The sequence below is a fragment of the Vicia villosa genome, linkage group LG1, assembly GCF_029867415.1.
Source record: "Vicia villosa cultivar HV-30 ecotype Madison, WI linkage group LG1, Vvil1.0, whole genome shotgun sequence".
In the NCBI taxonomy this organism is placed as follows: domain Eukaryota; kingdom Viridiplantae; phylum Streptophyta; class Magnoliopsida; order Fabales; family Fabaceae; genus Vicia; species Vicia villosa.
This window is the reverse complement of record NC_081180.1, coordinates 10971247-10980315: the sequence shown is the minus strand read 5'-3', so window position 1 is coordinate 10980315 and position 9069 is coordinate 10971247. Positions and strand designations below refer to the sequence as shown.

At 29.8% G+C, this 9069-nt stretch overlaps 1 long non-coding RNA gene and 1 other non-coding gene across 2 annotated transcripts; both read right to left on the bottom strand.

Annotated features, from left to right (window-relative positions):
* Positions 1-733: 733 nt before the first annotated feature.
* On the bottom strand, positions 734-1788 carry LOC131601055 (uncharacterized). The gene is made up of 3 exons (XR_009283572.1): positions 1659-1788; positions 1447-1529; positions 734-1211 (listed from the first exon to the last, which is right to left on the bottom strand). It is a non-coding gene; the product is annotated as an uncharacterized LOC131601055 (long non-coding RNA).
* A 2757-nt stretch (positions 1789-4545) lies between these two features.
* TRNAL-UAA (transfer RNA leucine (anticodon UAA)) lies at positions 4546-4628 on the bottom strand. Its single transcript has one exon. It is a non-coding gene; the product is annotated as a tRNA-Leu (tRNA).
* Between the last annotated feature and the right edge of the window lie 4441 nt (positions 4629-9069).

The following is a 9069-nucleotide window of genomic DNA, read 5'->3' as shown; positions in this document are numbered from 1 at the left end:
TTCATTCACTCGTTCATTGCAAGATAATTTCGTGTTCATTTGAAGTGTGCCATTTTCAATTTGTGTGATTCAAGAGATTAGTTTGGAATTTGTTCAAGGAATTGCATATGGATTTGTCATTGATGAAAGAAAGTGTTTCACATGGATTGCTTGGAATTTAGAACAAGTTCAAAATCATCCATAAGGATTTCTTCAAGGTTTGCAAAAAAAGAGAAGACATTATCCATTTTGAGTTCATTTTGAAAAGAATTGCTTCAAGTATGGTTCTAAGACCATGAATTCAAGAATTTCAAGTTCAATATTATTTCAAAGATCCATGATGGCAAGAACATGTTTCAAGGCCTAAAATTCAAAGGATTTCCTATCATTTTCTATTCAAAAGGAATTCAAATTTCATTCAAGATCATTCAAGAATATTCAAACTTCATTTTTGAGTAGCAAGCTCATTCAAGATTCTAAAGGAAATTCAAGTGGAGTTTCTTTACATGAACAAATTCCAAAATTCAAATGAGTTACAATAGAGACTTTGTCCAAAATTCAAGTCTAATTCAAAGTTCAAGAATTACAAAATTTCATTCATTTTAAAGAATACAAGTTTCATACAATTCTAAGGTGAAATGAATTGGAATTACAAGAAAAAAAAGCTTCAAAGACTTTCTTGAATCCTTCAATCTTCAAAGCCTTCATTCTTCAAAATCAAATTTCTTCATGCTTTTCTCAAGAAATACTCATGTCACATGAAAAAGAAAACAAAAAGGGGTGAGATTAGCAAAAGTTCAATAATTCAAAAAAATAAGTCAAAACAAAAAGGAACCAAAGAGATATTTTTTATGTCACTTGCATAGCTATGTCATAAGCAATATGTCATGAAGAATATTCTTATTCTTGCAATGATTATAACTTGCCAATCAAAGTTTACCAAATGCCAAACACGTCCTTAACTTTTCCTATAAATAGAAGTGTTTTCTTTGAAGTTAATGACACCAAAGCTACCATACTACTAGCTTTCTCATTTCTCCCTCTTCTCTCATAAGTTTTCAAGTTTCTTGGTAAACCACTTGAAAAGAGAGAATTCATAGCTACAAAGTTCCATAGTTTGAAAAGGGGTGAAGAAGTAGTTCATACCTTGGTGGAAGGTTTCTACTTGAAATCCATCTTCAAGTCTCCCTAATATCCAAAGAGGTGTTGTGGCATCACCTTCATCAAAGAGCCTACAATAATTTCAAAAAAGTGAGCTTGTTAGTAACAACAATTCAAAGTTGTTTCAAACAATAATTCAAAGTTTGTTCACAATCAATTCAAAGACTCAGCAATCACAACAACAATTTGCAACGAATTCAAAACAACAATTCACAAACAGAACAGAATCAATTGCAAATTCAGAAGCACAATAATAACAGTAACAGTTTCAGATTTTCAGAAGCAGTATCAATCAAAAACACATACCTTCAACAAAGTCCGGCAAACACCTCCTTGCCGCAGGTAATTCGATTTCACTCTTTATCACTAATAATTGTTGCTGCTAGTTTCTGTTAAAACAAAAAAAAACATTAGTTATCACTGCTGTAACCATAAAAAAGAAACAACAACGAAATAGAAAGCATAAATTGTAGTTGTTACATCATAGAAAGGGGGGAGGACGAAATTGAAGAACAAACCTTGAGTTTGTCTTCAATCAAAAGCTGTTGTTGTTTGTCCGCCAAAAGCCAAGACCGAGAGCGGATTTTGTTGTTGTTGTTTGCTATGAGCAGAGAAGAGAGAGTTCAGTTTCAAGTTTGGTTTTCCAGAAGAAAAAATACGTGAGGGAGAGAAGCTAAGAGGCGCTGCCTCTTTTTATGTCTTAGGGTTTTCAAAACCCAACCTTGTTTTGTTAAGAGATGGATCCGGGTCATCCTGACCCGACCCGGTCCACTCTCCCTTTTTATTTTTATTTTCAGCTTTTAACATTATTGGGCTGCTGCACCCTCCATTCATATTTTAAACCCCCTGGCCCATTCAATTAATTTTTCTTTTTACTAATTTTCCTTTAACTTTTTCTATAAATATTTTTTATGAGATTAAGTGTTTTAATTTTAAACATAGGATTTTAATTTTCTTTTCTAATCCTTATTAAAAATGACAAAAAATATGTTTTTAAGATTAAAAGTTTTCTTTTAATATTTTCATATGTTTATAAGTGTGTTTTTTTTAATTCTTGTTAAAACAACAAAAAAAAATATATTAGATGCATATTTAAGTTTGTGTTTCTAATTATTTTATCTTTTCATGAAAAATCACAAAAAAGAATGAATTAAGTTTAATTTGTTTTATATTTATTTTATTATTTATTATTTATATTTCTGTTATTTTTTCTTTGTCCACTTGGACATATTATTTATATTTCTGTTATTTTTTCTTTGTCCACTTGGACATATTATTTATATTTCTGTTATTTTTTCTTTGTCCATTTGGACATATTATTTATGTTTCTGCCATTTTTTCTTTGTCCATTTGGACATATTATTTATATTTCTGCTATTTTTTCTTTGTCCATTTGGACATATTATTTATATTTCTGCTATTTTTTCTTTGTCCATTTGGACATATTATTTATATTTCTGCTATTTTCTCTTTGTCCATTTGGACATATTATTTATGTTTCCGCTATTTCTCTTTGTCCATTTGGACATATTATTTATGTTTCCGCTATTTTCTCTTTGTCCATTTGGACATATTATTTATGTTTCCGCTATTTTCTCTTTGTCCATTTGGACATATTATTTATGCTTCCGCTATATTTTTTCTTTGTCCATTTGAACGCATTGTTTATGTTTCCGTCATCTTCACTTCTTCTATTTTTAAATCAAAAGTGAGCTAAGCAATTAAGAGCCCATGGATAACCATGGATACAAAGGGTGCTTAAAACATTCCCTTTGTATAACCAACCCCCCGAACCCAAAATCTGTCAAAAGGTCTTTCCTATTCTTTTATGCCTTTCCTATTTGGATAAAATAAAAGTTGGTGGCGACTCTTGCAAAAAATAAAAATATAAAAAAAAAAGAGCAAGGAGTCAGTTCGTAAAAAAAAAACCGAGTTACAGTACTTTTGTCCCCTCATACCCAGTAATCAATTCAAATGAATATAAGTTAAATTGCTCAAAAGTTTTTCTCAAATATGATGTGAAAGTTATGCAGAAAAAGTTTCACTATTATAAATTTAAATAGTTTTAGTCCCTCTATTTTAAATTTAAATAATTTTGCTGAAACTAACGATGTTTTTATGTTAAAATGAGGAGTTACTTTTAAACATGACAAATCATTGTATATAATTCTGCTATTGAACTTTGTAGATAAAAATGTAAGTTAAAAAGTTCTGGGTTTAATATTACTATAAATCATGAGAATTATCTTTCACTAATGTACATTGACTTAATCGTAAAGGTATACAATGTAGCTTAAAGGTCCCAGGTTCAATTCTTTAAAAAAAACCGGTTTGAGAAAAATATTAACAGGAATTTTCACTCGAAATATAATTATAAACCTTAAAACAAATATGTACAAAGAATAAGAAAAAAACCTCAAATCAAGGATGCTTGTTGACCACTACTAGCCCAACATTTGTCATGTAACAAAACCTATCAAATTTGTCCATAAAGGAGTCATTTGAATTCAAAAATTACCTTCTAGATACATTTAAATAATTAATATATCTGAACAATATATAGATGAAATGTATTAAATTGAACATAAAGGATTAATTTATAGGGTTAAATATACTTTTTGTCCTTATAAATATTTTAAATTTTATTTTTAGTCCCTATTAAAAAATGACATATTTTGGTCCTACAAAATTTTTATGCATGCAATTTTAGTCACTGCTATTTTTTAAAATTTTGATAATTGTTTAATTACCCTTTAATTTTTAAATTTTTGAATAATTTTTTCACAAGGGCGCATCTTAAAGTTGGATGCTGCCATCCGTGGGGAGAAGTATGATCTTATGTTATATTTAAATGTGTCTCTATGTGCTTATGCTTCATCATGTAACTCATCCTCTTTATATGCAGAGTAGAGTATAATCTCTTTTGTGAGGGGAATTTCAACTATTCTATTATTTCAATCTTTCTTTGTGTGTTCTATTACTACCATGAGAGAAGCATTGTCATCATAAAAAAGAAGAGAATATGGATCTATGTGTTTTTCAGGTTTAACCATCATCTTATTTATCAAGTAGTTTAAAATATGATAAATCTATAAGTTAAATAAGTTTTGATGTTGATGATAGATCTTTCAAGAATTCTTGGTGACAAATGTTAGAGGGGAAATTGATTACAATTATCCAGTGGTTGTTGATGATGGTATCTAGACAAGAAGAAATATCTCGGGCCTCGAAAATTGTTTCCATCCCCAGTGGAAAACTCTATTTAAAGCGAATAATCTTAAGTCTTTGATTGACTTCAAAGAGCCATCGATATTGGAAGAATGGGTCACCCACTATGTCAGAGTAAAGCACAATTTTAAAAATAAATTTATTATTCTTATCTAATTTTCTTTTATATATCAAAAATGCTGGCTGTGGGGTTCGAACCCATGCGCACTTATGTGCAGAAGATCTTAAGTCTTCCCCCTTAACCTCTCGGGCAAACCAGCTTTTTTGTTTACAATTTACATACACATTAATATATCTAAATAAAATTACATAGTATATAAATTGACAACTTTGAACCCACCAATATAGAACTAAAAATAATTTTTTAAACAGTTCCATTATTACAACTTCAGAAATCCAAACAAAAAGAAACATATTCTCCATAACTTGACCATCATGACTTTTAATCAAATCACTTCATGCCTCGTGCATGAGGAAGTGTGGACCTTCTCGATTTTTCCTTAAACCACTTTTCCCTTGTAAGCGTCATGCTAGAGGGATTGTGAACCATTATGCCATAATTTAAGCCCATTTTGATATCATTTGTTACAACCCATTAATGACTCATCTCGCCATGTTAAACCCTGACTCAACACATCCTCCTATGTAACTAAGAATAACTCATCAAACGCTTATCATTACCATTAGTACCATACCACGTGAATTAAACAGTCTCCATTCTCTGATTGGCTATAACACGTCATTTGTATTGAAAAAGTAAGCTACCTGCCACGTTAGACTAAAACAAATTCAAATTATGTATGGTCAGGCTAATAGGTGAAAGCAATGATGTTCCCTAAGAGTGATAGAGGCTATATATACATGTCCAAATAGATAGGTTAAGGATCAGATATTGACACATTACAAACCCTAAAAGACCTCGCGTGTCACTTACACGTTCTCTATGTTTGTATTTACTGCAAGTAAAAATATATTTTCCACACCTTAATTTTACATTTTATTATCTATTTAATCATATATTATGCGTACCCCAAAATTATTACAATTTCCCGTTTATCTAATCAAGTAAAATATCATTGTCTCCTATTAATTAACATAAATCCCGTGAAGATGGATAATATAAATTATAATACTTGGCGACCTTTTGGATCAACTACCATATAACCATCAGACAAAAAAAATTATAGAACACACGAACCAAATGAAGTGAAAGAAGATACTCGATTCATTTTAATAGAGAAGATGCTATAAAACTAATGATCATGATTGACTATATTTTTTTGGTAAGACCTTAGTAATTCCTAACCAATGTAAACACCCCATCCACACATTTTCTAAAAAGAAGCATTCGAAAAATATATGTTGATATCCCCCATCTAGCTTGCACACATGTCAATATGAGGATGAATCTTAGTTAATGATACCATGATGAATCAAGTTTACCTTTGTTGGAATCCGGTTTGGAATCATCCTCCAAGCTAAAAAATCACACCTTTAGAGGAATTAATTTATTCCAAAACCAAATTTTAAAGATGTGGTAGATCCACAATCATATATTGGGTAAGATATCTATAAATGCCATTGAAAAAATAATCATGGATATGGTTAAAATGTCAAGCCCGCATGTTAGATGCATTTTCCTACAAAAAGATATTAACTAGAAAATAACAATATATAACTAACTATTCCTCCCTTGTGACCAGTCTTCTTCTCCAATGCCACCCACCTCTATCTTTTATCTACTCTAATCAACACATACTCACAACCGACATATTTTTATCCAAGTCTAAGTAGTAAAGTCTTCTAAATATCGCAAAAAGTATACCTCCCTCAAGTAAATGATCATTTCAAATGAGTCCAATTCGCCACTACCTACCACCCTAAGAAGTTATTCATTAAACAAATTAAATATAATTATCCTTTTCATACCTAGTAGGTTGTAAGTACTTCCTCCAAATGCATGTTTTCCTACATTCACTTAATAAAAAGTCTTGTTCAACCCCATAATTTTGAGACAGTACCTTAAACCGTAATTATTCTTGATCGTACTAAGCTTACATCACCATTTTCTTAAGAGGGAAAACTTAAACTTCTTCACCCTCAAATGACCTAAACCTTCTTGATTTCTATATAAGCATACATTATCCCAAGTAACCTAATGGACCTTGTGAGCTTTCATGCTACACATAAATAAAATATTTAAACACAAATTCAATTTTAGAAATAGTACCTGGTGGAGATTTAAGGACAAAAGAAAAGAAAATTGATAGAGAAGGCAATGATGATTTCAATAAAACAAGTTAAATTCTCTTGGATAAGTTAAATTCCATCTAGACAACCTCATTATAATTTTTTTAAACAATAAATGATAGATATAAAGGTGAATTTTGTTTCCACAAATTAGGAGTCTAATATAATTAAATGGAACTTGTCCAATTTTATAGTTAAGGACCCTTGAGGGATCCATGAGCGATGTCCTTGATATACTCACACAACTATAAGATTTTGTGGAAGTTGACTTTAAGTCTCGACATCAACTCAAAAATAATTAAGTTAGCCTTCATAGATATGGTGTTTGGCCATCTCCTTTCGGCAAGAATCAAAGGATCTTCTACAAAATTGTGAACTCAAAATTTGAATATAACTATTTTTGATTGGACCAAGTCACAATGTGTTTAATAATTCATCAACTAGTCTCAAGAGGCAATGCATACTAAGATACAAACACACCCTAATAGTATCCTCTTAATCATCTAGAAGATTATAGGACCATTAGACAAGGAAATGAACACACCCTATAAGATCACCTAATCAAGGATGATTAATATGAGAAGGATGTTTAGATGACATGCCCTATGATATTCACTAAGCCCTAGATTACTAATATAAAGTCTAATGAATGGGTCAGAACTAAGTATGTATAAAACTAAGCCCTAAAAATCACACTCATGACCTCCACTGACTTGATAGTCAGAGTATTTTCAAGTAACGACCCTGCCGCCAGATTCAACATCACAAGAGGATTGTTAAGGAAAACTTTTCCATCGTCAACGTAAACATCTTAATGACTTAAAGATAAAGATTCATAAAGATCAATATTTTATAAATTGAAAATAGGCCAGTATATATCGTTGCATGTAACATGACATTAATACCTTACACTACTAACAAAATAGAAAAAGTGAAAATGGGCCGCTTTGTCACAAACCCTACCTAAACTGAGTTCTTCTATTGGGATTTTGTTAACAAAAAAGGACATACATAGATGCTAATGTGATACCTTCCTTGATCCATTATGTTCACAAAATAGGATATATATCAATGCGAGATACACTTAAACTAATTAGTGAAGTTTTTGAACACCGAAATTCAGATACCATTCATTGATTTATCTAAACACCATTAACATCAAGACTTGTTATGTTTTTGTTCCTCTTTTTGTTAGCTATGGGTATGTGAAAAAACGAGTATTTGCATCTCTACAGTTCAATCACAAAATAAAAAGTTTTTTGCCATTGAATGTTACATTTTATCTTAGGTAAGGAAAATAGTGAGATAATATATTGTATTTTTTTAATCAATTATGCTTCGTCTATCATCGAGCTTTCACATTTAAAATCCAGATCATGAGTTTTCTTCTTTGCCATAATAATTTTTTGTTCCACATTTTGCTCGTGTAGTCTATGCTACTCTTAAACTAGCTTTGATAAAGTTAGTTTTGTTTTCTTTTAGAATATAGTATTTCGAATCTAAAACATTGCATGCATATCATTAATTCAATTCATGGAAGTAAAAGCCTAAAAAATTTATCAATCACTTCAACATTTTGAATGATTTTGGTCTTTATCTAAATTCTTAGGATGTGTTTGTTTCAAGATTAAAATCAATATTCTTGAGTACATGACTATGGAAATGCAGTATTCCCACGTTTAACTCAAATTTTTAAAAATTGTTTCAAGGAATCTTTTATTTTCAAGAAACTTATTTATACATGGTTTCTTCTAATGTTGTTTTAAGTTTTTAGGGTGAGAATATAACATTTTCATGAAAATAAGTTCAACCAACAAACTTTTCATAACCACTCACATGTATTTGTATTTTAAATTTTTTATAATTTTAAATTAAACAACTTTTACAATTTCAACCAAACAATACATGTGAATATAATTATAAACCTTAAAACAAACATACCCTATATAAAAAAAACAAGAGAACATACAATATAAAAATGCCGAAATCAAGGACGCTGGTTGACCATTACTAGCCCAACATTACTCGTTGTCATGTAACAAAACCTATCAAATTTGTTCATATTAGAGTCATTTCAATTCAACTAAATCTATTACTCTTTCCATTCATAAAAAAAAAAAAAATTTCTAAATACATTTGAATAATTAATGTATGTGAAAAATGTATATATACATCATATACAATATTAAATAGAATATAAAGAAAATATTCTTTATTGTTTAATATATTTATTTAACATATTTCAATCCAATTCTTTATTTTACTACGACTTATTGACCATGCAACTTTTTTAATGTCAGAACTCACTATTGTATCAAAATTAAACTTATAAGAAAAAAAAAGAGTAGCTATCAAATGTGAATAATTCGAACAAAATGTGACCTCATTATACCAAACTCAATTGTATAGATTCAAAATTTTGATTAGAAGAAGACAACTATAACAACAAAA